General features: G+C 44.8%; 1 pseudogene; it reads left to right on the top strand.

The window, feature by feature from the left end:
* Nucleotides 1–16,232, top strand: part of LOC123990701 — a 52,574-nt pseudogene that overhangs the window by 12,344 nt on the left and 23,998 nt on the right.

Below are 16,232 nucleotides of genomic sequence, written 5' to 3'. Positions count from 1 at the left end.
GCTAATTATTAAAGACTCGCTTTGTTATTTTTATTAAACTAAAATGTGTGATTGCATTTAAAATCACAAATTACTCGTTTCTTGTGTGATGACATGAACGAATGAATGATTGATTAAAACAGTAGCCTATAAAAGTATTGAAAGTAATTTACGGTATTAAGACTAAACAGGATGTGTTCATTGGCCTACAGCTCAAAGGTGGTAATACAGGACTACTATACCAAGCCTAATAATGATGAAATGACTTATTAACAATAAGGAGATCAAGAAAAAGGAGCATTTATTAATATTTTCAGACAATTTGGAACAGTGTAAACACTAAATAAAAGAAAACAGCCTCTGGTATTATTTATAATGAAGAAAAAGTGTAAAGCTTTAATTGCAGCAAAGCAAAGATGATAAATACTGGCACATTTGTGAAATTGTTTCTTGGTGCTCACTGAATCAGTAGGCTATTAAACAACACTGATTATAGACCTAATTAAGTTTGGGTTTCCTCTTTCCTCACTTTCTTATACAATAAGGCAAGGGCTGTTTTCTCATCTCATTTAGTTTCTGACTCAGGTATTGTTCTCAACACCTATGTGCTGGCTATTATGCACATAGCAACATGGTCTAAGAAAAGGCGCTTATTCAACAGCTCAATGATGTGTTTCAGAACCGTGGACAGCAACCGCACACACACACACACACACACACACACACACACACACACACACACACACACACACACACACACACACACACACACACACACACACACACACACACACACACACACACACACACACACACACACACACACACACACACACACACACACACACACACACACACAGCTCTCACTGATATCTTGAAAGTGGCTTATATTCTCTCATACAGCTCTCAACCCCCTCCCTCTTTCTCTCTTGTCATCTCTCCGTTGCTCCCTCACTCCCTCCGTTAGAGAAAGCATGAGAACACCTCAGTGTGGAGGATGCAGAGAGCAGCTCAGGGTACTCAGGTCTCAGGGAGTAGCACGTGGTGAAGGCCTCCACCCTGCTCCGACTCTACTGTGCATTGATGGGCATCGCAGGACTCAGGTAGGCAACACTGCAGAGAGGAGAGGACATCAGTAGGGATGGCGCTGATGATCTCTTCTGATAGGTACTCTGTTTTATGAGTTATTTTCAAGAGGGGGGTGAGGAGTTATCTTAGTTTTGTTTGTGTTAGAATGTAATTGACTTTTGAAAGATGGTGTATGTAATGTTTGTGGGTGATTAACTTTAGGTGGCAATTTTGGGTGTTTTGTGAGATTTGAAGTAATGGTGGTATGTGTGTGTCTTCCCCCATGGACAGGCCTACTGATGAGGAGGCAGAGCAGCTTCTCCAGCTGATGACCAGCAGGCCTCCGGCCACTCCAGCTGGGGTTCACTTTGTCCTTCTGTAAACTACTAGCCTAACCCCACACTAGTCAGGTAGGACCATGTTACCACTACAACCAGCCTCCTACTCGTCCGTATCTCCTTACTCACCCCTTCCTACACATTCCTACAGATGTTATTGGCTCTTTCTCAATTGTCCATACGCACTCTTCACTTCATTGCACTGATCTGAAAGAACTGACCAGGTAAAAGCCACCATTGGTTTTGCCTGTCAAATATTTTCCAATCAGTGCAGATGAAGAGGAGAAATGAGGAGAGGGTAGATGTTTAAGCAGTTGAGTTAGTTATTGTATCCTATGCCAAGCAGTTGGCAGACAGATTCTCGCTGGGCTAACAGCGCCAGGTTCAACAGGTAGCTTGTTTGGAAAGGTTCAGCTCAGCTGGATGATCAAAGAGGAGGAGGATTTTGAGAGGTGATTACGACTTGTCCTTATGTTTTTGTTTATCAAGCTCTCTTTCATGTTTCATCTGCTCCCCCAGTAACTGCGGAATGAGCAGTCTATCGCTGGTGGGGTAGGTTTCTCAAAAACATGTACATTCTATAACATGCAATATACATCGAAAATACAGATTTGGTTCAAATAAAGATAATTTCTCCTTTAATGCTGCCTCGCAAAACATAGGTGTACTGTGCATGTTAATGCCCCATCTCCACGTCTTGTTCTTCCCTCCCCTTCTCCTCTCTGCTCTGGTCTATGCTACTGGAGGGGAAAGGCAGAGGGCAGACAGCTCATCTAAAAATAAGAAAAAACGGTGCAGGGACGCGGGGTGGAATAGGGCAGGGCTAGGGAGGGATAGGGGAGTGGGGGGGACCAACCCGAGAGGCCCTGACAGGCTTTTTAAAAATGTAATAAGCCCTTCATCGTCTGTGAGTTATTACTGCATCAGCCCAACTCCCTGTCTGTGTAAACATGTGTCTCCTCTGGGTGCTGTGGACCCATCAGTGTGAAGGTAAATGAGTGTAGAGGGGGCACTGGGCTGGAGGAGGAGGGAGTAGGGTGTCTGTCATAGTTGGGTATAATCAGTTTACTAAAGTGTCATCCTCCTAAAATGCATTTTCAGCTGCCGGTTTAAATGCCGGTTTAAATCTCTCTCTCTCTCTCTCTCTCTCTCTCTCTCTCTCTCTCTCTCTCTCTCTCTCTCTCTCTCTCTCTCTCTCTCTCTCTCTCTCTCTCTCTCTCTCTCTCTCTCTCTCTCTCTCTCTCTCTCTCTCTCTCTCTCTGTGTGTGTGTGTGTGATGCTATTACTGGTTGCAATGTGTTTGGGGATGAAGGTGGAGTGGTGGGGGGGATCTGAATTGCATACACCTCGTCTCCTTCTCAAAACCCATTGGATGAGAAAGCCAGAGGTCCCTCCCCTTTAGAGAGGGAGAGACTATATAGTACATCCTCCACTGCAGGAAGCGTACAAACTGAGACGGCTGCCTGCCAATACACTGACTGTTGATTTCAGCTGTAATTTGATTGTTTTGAACTTTATTTCCCACCCAAGGCTGCCTAAGAATTTGATAGAATAGAATTATTAAATGCAAGGTTTTCATTGCTCTCAGGGGTTTTTCAATTGGGTACTAGCTGCAGTAAAAGCAGAGATGGTGGTAGTGGCACCTCTGCCAGCAAATCTCTCCCCAAGTAAAACCAGTCTAATTGATATCTGTGTGAATGATACCAGTCTAACTGATCTATGGGTAAATGCTCCCCTGCAGATTGCCTTTAAACCAAGCTTTCTGAGCCAAATGAAGACCATCTTTACCAAGGAGATCTTCATTGAGCAGGTACTTCATATACACAGCCACATGTTCACAGTTAGCTTAATCTTTTTAGATGACATATTTCTTAAAGATGTACATACTGTACGTTTATTTGCGATACAGTGCAATATTATTTGATTTGTAATTTGTAATGAATTGGTTTTTTATCCATAGTTTTGGCCAGGTGTATTGATATTCTATTGGTTTTTGTCCAAGTGGTCACTGCCCACGCTGTGAGGGTGGCGGTTACCAACAACCTGTGTGCCAACATCACAGGCTTCCTGCCCGTTTACTGTATCTACCAGATGCTCCGCAGCAGAGCCTTCACCAAGGGCAAAGTCTCCATCAAGGTAGGCCTTTCTCCAGTCTGTGGTTATGTTATTGGCCTCATACCTTTTCTCTTCATTCATGGCTCCATCTACTGGCTATTTCCATTGAACAAGGGTCATGGCTTTGGTGAGCAGCATGGAGAATTCCACCTGCTATGTTTTGAGACATGGGAATGAGAACTCACACCTGATCAATTGTTTTTTACTGGTGTTGGTCTCTTGGTACAATACCCTATACAACAAATACATATTGATATACTAGGGATGTGCATCTTTCCCTTTCAAGGCATATCTACACACATGAGCTCGGATACGATACAGGAATGATACATTTTAGTTCAAAACGTTTCGATGCGGTTCAGTTTGATTAGTGAACGAATCAATGCGGACGATACGATTCAATGTACTAACATTTGTTGCATAATCACATTAATTTTCCTTTCTAAATTACAACTTCCTGCTGATGGAGCTCATGAGCTGACAATTAATCAGAGTAAAAATATACGATGAATGAGTGAGTATGATACTGTTTGTATAATTGTGTAATATGATTGTGGACTGTTTAATGAAGAAAATACAATTCCCAATTGGATCTTAACTAAATCAGAGGACCGCCCCTGAGCCCAGTTAGGGTCAGACATCCTGGGACAGCCCTTTTCTGATATTCCGAATAAATCTCAACTTTGAGAAATTATCGTCAGACCATGTTTTTCTCCATTAGGGGAGGACAAAGGTTGTAGGCCAAGCTTACCTCAATTACGAGATGGCTAAAGGTGTAGACCATTTCTGAATCTTTTTAACCATACCACGTGGTTAAACTCTTAGACTTTCGATACCGACAGAATAAGAACAAGTCTTTGATATTGATTACTAGTCTGCAGCTAGAAATTCGGCATCATTGAACGCGAAGAACGACATTCGATTCTGCTAGCAAACGTGCAGTCTTTGGAGAATAATATCGACTAGTTACGCAGAGATTAAACTACCAATGGACCATTAAAAACGGTAACATCTTATGCTTTACGGAGTCGTGGCTGAACGACGGCAATATCAACGTACAGCTGGCTGGTTATATGATGTACTGGGCAGGATAGAAAAGTGGCGTCTGGTAAGACAAGGGGTGGCGGTCTATGTATTTTAGTAAACAACAGCTGGTGCACCATATCTAAGGAAGTTTCAATCTATTGCTCGCCTGAGGTAGAGTATCTCATTATAAGCTGTAGACCACATTACCTACCTAGAGCGTTTTCATCTTTTTTTCTTTGTAGCTGTTTACATACCACAACAGTCAGAGGCTGGCACTAAGCCATAAGCAAACAAGAAAACACTCACCCAGCTTAAATCTTTTTTTACCAAATTTCTATCAGCATGTTAAGAGGAAAAAGAAGGGGAAAAAGAACTCTGGACCACGTATCCTCCACACACAGAGACGCATACAAAACTCTCCCTTGCCTCCATTTGGCAAATCTGACCATAATTATATCCTCCTGATTCCTGCTTACAATGAAAATTAAAGCAGGAAGCACCAGTGACTAGATAAATAAAAAAGTGGTCAGAGGAAGCAGATGCTAAGCTACAGGACTGTTTTGCTAGCACAGACTGGAATATGTTCCTGGATTCCTCCGATGGCATTGAGGAGTACACCACATCAGTCATTGGCTTCATCAATAAGTGCATCAAGGACGTCGTCCCCACAGTGACCGTACGTACATACCCCAACCAGAAGCTGCCACTTTCAAGGAGCGGAAGCTTATAAGAAATCCTGCTATGCCCTCCGATGAACCATCAAACAGGCAAAGCGTCAATACAGGACTACGACTGAATCGCACTACGACGCTCGTCCGATGTGGCAGGGCTTGCAAACCATTACAGACTACAAAGGGAAGCACAGCCGAGAGCTGCCCAGTGACACGAGCCTACCAGATGAGCTAAATTACTTCTATGATCGCTTTAAGGCAAAAAACACTGAAACATGCATGAGAGCAGCAGCTGTTCCGGAAGACTGTCTGATCACGCTCTCCGCAGTGAGACCTTTGAACAGGTCAACATACACAAGGTCTCAGGGCCGGACAGATTACCAGGACGTGTACTGCGAACACACACTGACCAACTGGCAAGTGCCTTCACTGACATGTTCAACCTCTCCCTGTCTGAGTCTGTAATACCAACATCAGACTAAACACCTCCCTCTGCAACTGGATCAGACTTCCTGACAGCTCGCCCCCAGGTGGTAAGGGTAGGTAACAACACATCCGCCATGCTGATCCTCAGCACAGGGGCCCCTCAGGGGTGCGTGCTCAGTCCCCTCCTGTACTCCCTGTTCACTCATGACCGCACAGCCAAGCACGACTCCAACACCATTAAATTTGGTGATGACACAACAGTGGTAGACCTGATCACCGACAATGACAAGACAGCCTATAGGGAGGAGGTCAGAGACCTGGCCGTGTGGTGCCAGGACAACAACCTCTCTCTCAACGCGATCTAGACAAAAGAGATGATTGTGGACTACATGAAAAAGAGGACTGAGCACAACCCCATTCTCATCAATGGGGCTTCAGTTGAGCAGGTTGAGCGCTTCAAGTTCCTTGGTGTCCACATCACCAACAAACTAACATGGTCCAAGCACACTAAGATGGTCGTGAAGAGGGCACGACAAAACCTATTCCCCCTCAGGAGACTGAAAACATTTGGCATGGGTCCTCAGATCCTCAAAAGGTTCTACAACTGCACCATCGAGAGCATCCTGGTCGGTATGGCAATTGCTTGGCCTACGCCCGCAAGGCACTGCAGAGGGTAGTGCGAACGGCCCAGTACATCACTGGGGCCAAGCATCATGCCATCCAGGACCTCTTTTACCAGGCAGTGTCAGATGAAGGTCCTAAAATATGTTGACTACTCCAGCCACCCTAGTCATAGATTGTTCTCTCTGCTACCGCACGGCAAGCGGTAGTGGAGCTCCAAGTCTAGGTCCAAAAGGCTTCTATACAGCTTCTATCCCCAAACCATAAGAGTCCTGAAAATCTGAAGTTTGCTAGAGAGCATTTGGATGATCCAGAAGAAGATTGGGAGAGTGTCATATGGTCAGATGAAACCAAAATATAACTTTTTGGTCAAATCTCAACTCGTCGTGTTTGGAGGACAAAGAATGCTGAGTTGCATCCAAAGAACACAATACCTACTGTGAAGCATGGGGGTGGAAACATGCTTTGGGGCTGTTTTTCTGCAAAGGGACCAAGACGACTGATCCGTGTAAAGGAAAGAATGAATGGATGTATCGTGAGATTTTGAGTGAAAACCTCCTTCCCATCAGCAAGGGCATTGAAGATGAAACATGGCTGGGTCTTTCATCATGACAATGATCCCAAACACACCGCCCGGGCAACGAAGGAGTGGCTTCGTAAGAAGCATTTCAAGGTCCTGGAGTGGCCTAGCCAGTCTCCAGATCTCAACCCCATAGAAAATCTTTGGAGGGAGTTGAAAGTCTGTGTTGCCCAGCAACAGCCCCAAAACATCACTGCTCTAGAGGAGATCTGCATGGAGGAATGGGCCAAAATACCAGCAACAGTGTGTGAAAACCTTGTGAAGACTTACAGAAAATGCTTGACCTCTGTCATTGCCAACAAAGGGTATATAACAAATTATTGAGAAACTTTTGTTATTGACCAAATACTTATTTTCCACCATAATTTGCAAAAAAAATCATAAAAAATCCTACAATGTGATTTTCTGGATTTGTTTTCTCATTTTGTCTGTCATAGTTGAAGTGTACCTATGATGAAAATTACAGGCCTCTCTCATCTTTTTAAGAGGGAGAACTTACACAATTGGTGGCTGACTAAATACTTTTTTGCCCCACTGTACATATGAGATGAGTAATGTAGGGAATGTTAACATTATTATATGAAGTGGCATTGTTTAACGTGACTAGTGATACATTTATTAAATCAAATTTTTCATTGTTAATGTGGCTAGAGATTTGAGTCAGTATGTTGGCAGCAGCCACTCAATGTTAGTGATGGCTGTTTAGCAGTCTGATGGCCTTGGAATTGAAAAGCAGCTTCTGTCTCTCTATTTTGTCCCCGGTGATGCGTTGTGCAGACCTCACTACACTCTGGAGAGCCTTATGGTTGTGGGCATAGCAGTTGCCATACCAGGCGGGGATAGCCCGACAGGATGCTCTCGATTGTGCATCTGTAAAAGTTTGTGTTTTTGGTGACACGCCAAATTTCTTCAGCCCCCTGAGGTCGAAGAGGCGCTGCTGCGCCTTCTTCACCACGCTGTCTGTGTGGGTGGACCATTTCAGTTTATCCGTGATGTGTATGCCGAGGAACATAAAACTTTCCACCCTCTCCACCACTGTCCCATCGATGTGGATAGAGGGCTGCTCCCTCTGCTGTTTCCTGAAGTCCACGATCATCTCCTTTGTTTTGTTGACATTGAGTGTGAGGTTACTTTCCTGACACCACACTCCGAGGGCCCTCACCACCTCCCTGTAGGCCGTCTCGTCATTGTTGGTAATCAAGCCTACCACTGTAGTGTCGTCTGCAAACTTTATGATTGAGTTGGAGGCGTGCATGGCCACGCAGTCATGGGTGAACAGGGAGTACAGGAGAGGGCTGAGAACCTACCATTGTGGGGCCCCAGTGTTGAGGATCAGTGGGGTGGAGATGTTGTTTCCTACCTTCACCACCTGGGGGCGGCCCGTCAGAACTCAGGACCCAGTTGCACAGGACGGGGTGAAGACCCAGGGTAGTCTCTCAAAGCACTTCATGATGACGGAGGTGAGTGCTACGGGGGGCGATAGTCGTTTAGCTCAGTTACTTTAGCTTTCTTGGGAACAGGAATGTTGCAGGAATGTCTCTTCTTTCAGGTTACAACCTCTCACTTTCGTTTATTTGAAAATTATATAATCTCCAAAATAAGACTTTTTTTTAAACGAGCCATAGAGTCCTGGTTGCAATTTCAGTTTAATCCACCAGAAAAAAACAGAAGTATTTCAACAAATATAATGATTAAACTCAAATACACTCATTGATGATTAAAAAGAAAAACAATTTTCTTTTAACTATATAATCTTTAATGATATAATTAGGACTGGTGGACAAATATACATGGAAATGCCAAGCTCTACCCAAAATTACAACCAACTGATTGCAGTATTACCTCAATTGGAGGAGGAAAGTGGAAGGGGGAGAATGTAAGGAACTTCTCTGTCGACCCATTAAAGACCAAAATTGTTTAAAAAAAACATTTTGTTTAAAAAAAATAGAAGTATACTAGTTGTATTTAAGGACCAGAAAATTGACAGCTGCAAAATATTAAATATAGTTCGGAAGAGATTTTTGCTGTGTTTATGAACTGGTGCACAAAACAATGCCGGATTCATCACTTTACATTTAACTTATTATACAAAATTCTTGCAATGAATAGAATGTTATCTACAGTGCATTTGTAAAGTATTCAGACCCCTTGACTATTTCTACATTTTGTTACATTACAGCCTTTTCTAAAATTGATTAAATAGTTGTTTCCCCTCATCAATCTACACACAATACCCCATAATGATAAAGCAATAACAGTACATTTTTTTTTGCAAATGTATGGTGTAAAAAACTGTTAATATTTCAAGTTGTTGAAACATCTCAAGGATGATTAATAGAAACAGAATGTACCTGAGCTCAATTTTGAATCTCATAGCAAAGGGTCTGAATACAAAATGTGTAAAAGCCAGTCTGAATACTTTCTGAATGCACTGTATATGGGGGATACAACCATCCTAGCTCGGGCAGATTTTTCTGTGAACAGACAATCATTATATCACTTGTCTTGGTACTGCCCATATGTAGCTTGTTTTTGGTTGGTGGTTCAGGAATGGCTGAAAATATCATAACATTTATCTAAAGCTAGCTCTGCAAATAGCACTGCTGGGTGACTTGAAAAGCCGTACTCAATCTATCAATAAAAGTGTGCTGTTTGACAAGGCTGTATTACTTGGAGTTGTTTGGCGTGCAAAATGACTTGGAGATCAATGACTGTCCAAACAGTTACATCCAGTTAGACAGTGAAGCGGATGACGAATCAGTTGTGACAGAAGATGAGGTCTTTTTGGAAACTAGTTTGAATGTAATATGAGCAAAATACATTTCTAGAACAAACTTTTGTGATCTGGCAGTTCGTAAAGATTGAATATGTTTTCTGACCAATGCATGCTACATTTGGATCAGTTTGGGGTCTGCGGAACAATGCACTTGTATCTTAAACATTTTAATTGGTGACCGATGTGTATCGGTGAATCGTTACATCCCTATAATATACACATTAATGCTGTTGTACTCCACCTTGTCTCCTATAGGACTGGATCTACAGGCAGCTGTGTGAGACGTCCAGTCCTCTCCACACCCAGCTGCTACCCCTCATCAACGTCTACATCAACTCCATCCTCACCCCGGGCCTCCAAGGCCAACCCCAAGGCCGCCAACCCCAAGGCCGCCAATCACCGAGCAGGAGGTCCTCACCGTCTAGCAGGGCTCAGATGGGGTGAGTGTTGTCACTGCATAAACACATCTACACAAATACACAGTAACCAAAGGGTTAACTATGCTGTAAATGTCTCTGAATTTATTAATTGAATACATTTGTTTTCAATTGAATTGGAGGTCAAAACCCATTTCATCAGTGGCTAATAATTAGAAAAACTTGTAGGGTTGCAGAATTCCAGTACATTTCCCCAAATTCCTTGGTTTTCCAGAAATCCTGTTTAGAAGATTCCAGAATTCCTGATTATTCCCTCCTGATTCCGTGACTCTTCCACCTGGGAATTTTGGGTAACTTACTGGAATTTTGCATCCCTAGAGTCACGTCAACCTAGCCTAATTAATAGCCCCCCAGATAGTATGTCCTTGTATGTATGTATGTATGTATGTATGTATGTATGTATGTATGTATGTATGTATGTATGTATGTATGTATGTATGTATGTATGTATGTATGTATGTATGTATGTATGTATGTATGTATGTATGTATGTATGTATGTATGTATGTATGTATGTATGTATGTATGTATGTATGTACGTACGTACGTATGTATGTATGTACGCATGTACATACACTAAGTTGACTGTGCCTTTTTCAACAGCTTGGAAAATTCCAGAAAATTATTTAGAAGCTTCTGATAGGCTAATTGACATAATTTGAGTCAATTGGAGGTGTACCTGTGGATGTATTTCAAGACCTACCTTCAAACTCAGTGCCTCTTTGCTTGACATCATGGGAAAATCCAAAGAAATCAGCCAAGACCTCAGAAAACAATTTGTAGACCTCCACATGTCTGGTTCATCGTTGGGAACAATTTCCAGATGCCTGAAGGTACCACATTCATCTGTACAAACAATAGTATGCAAGTATAAACACCATGGGACCACACAGCCGTCATACCGCTCAGGAAGGAGATGCGTTCTATCGTGCAAAAAGTTTGACCCAAGTTAAACAATTTAAAGGCAATGCTACCAAATACGAATTGAGTGTATGTACATTTCTGACCCACTGGGAATATGATGAAAGAAATAAAAGCTGAAATAAATCATTCTCTCAACTATTATTCTGACATTTCACATTCTTAAAGTAAAGTGGTGATCCTAACTGACCTAAGAAAGGGAATTTTAAAACTGAGTTTAAATGTATTTGGTTAAGGGGTATGTAAACTTCCGACTGTTTTCTGTGTGTGTGTATATATATTTGTGTGTGTGTGTGTGTGTGTGCATATCTCTCTATCCTTCCCTCTGCATGCTGTAAAATGTTGATAACTAATGGGTTGTAAAGGTTTTTTACACAATTGCTGAGTGTTGCACATTTGAAAAGCAGGCAGTGAAATTAAACCACAATGTAGGTCCTGTGTGGCTCAGTTGGTAGAGCATGGCACTTGCCATGCCAGAGTTGTGGGTTCGATTCTCACGGGGTGACCAGTTTGTAAAAAATATGAAAATATGTCTGCACTCACTACTGTAAGTCGCTCTGGATAAGAGTGTCTGCTAAATGACTTAAAAGTAATGTAAATGTAAAGATGTTTTCAACATCAAATAATAGTTGGTCAGTTTCAATTAATCCAGTCATTCATTATGTTTGGAGGCCATTGGGAGTAAATTGCCTTCAATATCATTAAGGTCTCCCCGAGCTATTGGGCTGTCAGCAGCCACTGACTGATATGATATTTAATGATGTCATACATCAGCCATGCCGTATAGATGTCCCGTCATCCACTTGATTATTTTATTCCGCCTTGGTCGCCCTAGAAGGAGAGGCCATTTGTTGCTAGTGGTCCATTGGCTCTGCAGTGTAGAACACTGGGGTGACCTGCCCCTGACCTCTACTCGTCTCTGTCTCTCCCTCTTCTCTAAGGTCTTGTTCTCTCCATCACTATCCGTCTCTCTCTCTGGCAGGTTGAGGGTGGTCGAGGAGTGCGTTCCAGATAGAGCATCACCACACAGCTCCTCATCCTCTACTATATTCTGTCCTATGAAGAGGCTCTACTGGCCAATACTAAACAACTTGGTACGTATCCTGCTGTACAGTGTCTCCTCCTGGCTATGTACCATAGTGTATGCTACTCCTGAACTCCATTCATTCAGCCACACTTGGCTTCTCTCCGAGCCACCCTGTTGCTGCTAATTCTTCTCCTCCTCTTTCACTGTTTTCTCCTTCATTGAAGTTGGTATGCTGTGTTTGAGAAGGTCAGAGAGAGAAAGTGTGTCGTGGAGCCAAGAGAAAGACGGGTTTTGTCCTTTGTTGTTAAGCTACTAGGAGACTCTCTATTGCTTTGGGGGTTTCCTTCATCCAGCTTGGCTTTCTCTCAGGAGAGGTGTTACCTTTGGCTGTTGTGGTGATCATATTACTGCTACACCAGCAGTCATGGGTCATGACTGCAGTAAAATAATCTCCTCTTATGCACTAATGGCCTGGTACACAGGGCTCTATAGTACCTCTAACTACTCTGACATCAATGCAAGTGCAATCAAAAATCACATCAAACATTTATGAAAAGAGTATTGTGCTTTTTAAACTCACCTCACTGTGTTTGATCAATTTGAAGAAAGAAGTTCAACAATGGGTTAAAACTGAGTTACCGACCAGTATCCCTTCTTTCTTTTCTCTCCAAAACTCTTGAACGTGCCGTCCTTGGCCAGCTCTCCCGCTATCTCTCTCTGAATGACCTTCTTGATCCAAATCAGTCAGGTTTCAAGACTAGTCATTCAACTGAGACTGCTCTCCTCTGTATCACGGAGGCGCTCCGCACTGCTAAAGCTAACTCTCTCTCCTCTGCTCTCATCCTTCTAGATCTATCGGCTGCCTTCGATACTGTGAACCATCAGATCCTCCTCTCCACCCTCTCCGAGTTGGGCATCTCCGGCGCGGCCCACGCTTGGATTGCGTCCTACCTGACAGGTCGCTCCTACCAGGTGGCGTGGCGAGAATCTGTCTCCTCACCACGCGCTCTCACCACTGGTGTCCCCCAGGGCTCTGTTCTTGGCCCTCTCCTATTCTCGCTATACACCAAGTCACTTGGCTCTGTCATAACCTCACATGGTCTCTCCTATCATTGCTATGCAGACGACACACAATTAATCTTCTCCTTTCCCTCCTTCTGATGACCAGGTGGCGAATCGCATCTCTGCATGTCTGGCAGACATATCAGTGTGGATGACGGATCACCACCTCAAGCTGAACCTCGGCAAGACGGAGCTGCTCTTCCTCCCGGGGAAGGACTGCCCGTTCCATGATCTCGCCATCACGGTTGACAACTCCATTGTGTCCTCCTCCCAGAGCGCCAAGAACCTTGGCGTGATCCTGGACAACACCCTGTCGTTCTCAACCAACATCAAGGCGGTGGCCCGTTCCTGTAGGTTCATGCTCTACAACATCCGCAGAGTACGACCCTGTCATGCAGGTGAAAGAGGACCCAAAAGCGACTTAACAGAAACAGAGTTTATTCAAGTCCAAACAGAAAACGACAAATCCTGAATCCTTAACAGGAAATGTCCAAACAGGGAATAACAGAAATCCTCTAGTCTGTAGAGGGGAATAACAGGAGAAGCGGCCACAGACTGCAGGTCGCTTCGGGTAGGCGCAGGCCGTAGCTGACAGAGACACCTGCTCACACGCAGCATCTGATGAAGGCAAAAACACGACAGGACAGGGCGATACACAATCACAGCACGGTGAATTCTAAACAAGGAACCGACAGGACAGGAACGGAACACAAAGGAAGAAATAGGGACTCTAATCAGGGGAAAGGATCGGGAACAGGTGTGGGAAGACTAAATGATGATTAGGGGAATAGGAACAGCTGGGAGCAGGAACGGAACGATAGAGAGAAGAGAGAGCGAGAGAGTGAGAGAGGGAGGGGGAGAGAGAGAGATAGAAAGAGGGAAAGAACCTAATAAGACCAGCAGAGGGAAACGAATAGAATGGGGAGCACAGGGACAAGACATGATAATAAATGACAAACATGACAGTACCCCCCACTCACCGAGCGCCTCCTGGCGCACTCGAGGAGGAATCCTGGCGGCAACGGAGGAAATCATCGATGAGTGAACGGTCCAGCACGTCCCGAGACGGAACCCAACTCCTCTCCTCAGGACCGTAACCCTCCCAATCCACTAAGTATTGGTGACCCCGTCCCCGAGAACGCATGTCCATGATCTTATGTACCTTGTAAATAGGTGCGCTCTCGACAAGGACGGGAGGGGGGGAGGGAAGACGAACGGGGGTGCGAAGAAAGGGCTTAACACAGGAGACATGGAAGACAGGATGGACGCGACGAAGATGTCGCGGAAGAAGCAGTCGCACAGCGACAGGATTGACGACCTGGGAGACACGGAACGGACCAATGAACCGCGGAGTCAACTTACGAGAAGCTGTCGTAAGAGGAAGGTTGCGAGTGGAAAGCCACACTCTCTGGCCGCAACAATACCTTGGACTCTTAATCCTGCGTTTATTGGCGGCTCTCACAGTCTTCCCCGCAGACAAAGGCAGACCGGTAATGAAGTCTAAGGCGATGTGAGACCATGGTCGAGAAGGAATGGGGAGCGGTCTGAGACGACCGGCAGGAGGAGAGTTACCCGACTTAGTCTGCGCGCAGTCCGAACAAGCAGCCACGAAACGGCGCGTGTCACGCTCCTGAGTCGGCCACCAAAAGCGCTGGCGAATAGACGCAAGAGTGCCTCGAACACCGGGATGACCAGCTAACTTGGCAGAGTGAGCCCACTGAAGAACAGCCAGACGAGTGGAAACAGGAACGAAAAGGAGGTTACTAGGACAAGCGCGCGGCGACGCAGTGTGCGTGAGTGCTTGCTTAACCTGTCTTTCAATTCCCCAGACTGTTAACCCGACAACACGCCCATAAGGAAGAATCCCCTCGGGATCAGTAGAAGCCACAGAAGAACTAAACAGACGGGATAAGGCATCAGGCTTGGTGTTCTTGCTACCCGGACGGTAAGAAATTACGAACTCGAAACGAGCGAAAAACAACGCCCAACGAGCTTGACGGGCATTAAGTCGTTTGGCAGAACGGATGTACTCAAGGTTCTTATGGTCTGTCCAAACGACAAAAGGAACGGTCGCCCCCTCCAACCACTGTCGCCATTCGCCTAGGGCTAAGCGGATGGCGAGCAGTTCACGGTTACCCACATCATAGTTGCGCTCAGATGGCGACAGGCGATGAGAAAAATAAGCGCAAGGATGAACCTTATCGTCAGACTGGAAGCGCTGGGATAGAATGGCTCCCACGCCTACCTCTGAAGCGTCAACCTCGACAATGAATTGTCTAGTGACGTCAGGAGTAACGAGGATAGGAGCGGACGTAAAACGTTCCTTTAGAAGATCAAAAGCTCCCTGGGCGGAACCGGACCACTTAAAACACGTCTTGACAGAAGTAAGAGCTGTGAGAGGGGCAGCAACTTGACCGAAATTACGAATGAAACGCCGATAGAAATTAGCGAAACCTAAAAAGCGCTGCAACTCGACACGTGACCTTGGAACGGGCCAATCACTGACAGCTTGGACCTTAGCGGAATCCATCTGAATGCCTTCAGCGGAAATAACGGAACCGAGAAAAGTAACGGAGGAGACATGAAAAGAGCACTTCTCAGCCTTTACGTAGAGACAATTCTCTAAAAGGCGCTGTAGAACACGTCGAACGTGCTGAACATGAATCTCGAGTGACGGAGAAAAAATCAGGATATCGTCAAGATAGACAAAAACAAAGATGTTCAGCATGTCTCTCAGAACATCATTAACTAATGCCTGAAAAACAGCTGGCGCATTGGCGAGACCGAACGGCAGAACCCGGTACTCAAAATGCCCTAACGGAGTGTTAAACGCCGTTTTCCACTCGTCCCCCTCTCTGATGCGCACGAGATGGTAAGCGTTACGAAGGTCCAACTTAGTAAAGCACCTGGCTCCCTGCAGAATCTCGAAGGCTGATGACATAAGGGGAAGCGGATAACGATTCTTAACCGTTATGTCATTCAGCCCTCGATAATCCACGCAGGGGCGCAGAGTACCGTCCTTCTTCTTAACAAAAAGAACCCCGCCCCGGCCGGAGAAGAAGAAGGCACTATGGTACCGGCGTCAAGAGACACAGACAAATAATCCTCGAGAGCCTTACGTTCGGGAGCCGACAGAGAGTATAGTCTACCTCGAGGAGGAGTGGTCCCCGGAAGGAGATCAATAC

This window comes from Oncorhynchus gorbuscha, linkage group LG02 (assembly GCF_021184085.1).
Source record: "Oncorhynchus gorbuscha isolate QuinsamMale2020 ecotype Even-year linkage group LG02, OgorEven_v1.0, whole genome shotgun sequence".
NCBI classification, from domain to species: domain Eukaryota; kingdom Metazoa; phylum Chordata; class Actinopteri; order Salmoniformes; family Salmonidae; genus Oncorhynchus; species Oncorhynchus gorbuscha.
The sequence above is the reverse complement of the archived record's forward strand: the minus strand, read 5'-3'. Positions and strand labels throughout refer to the sequence as shown.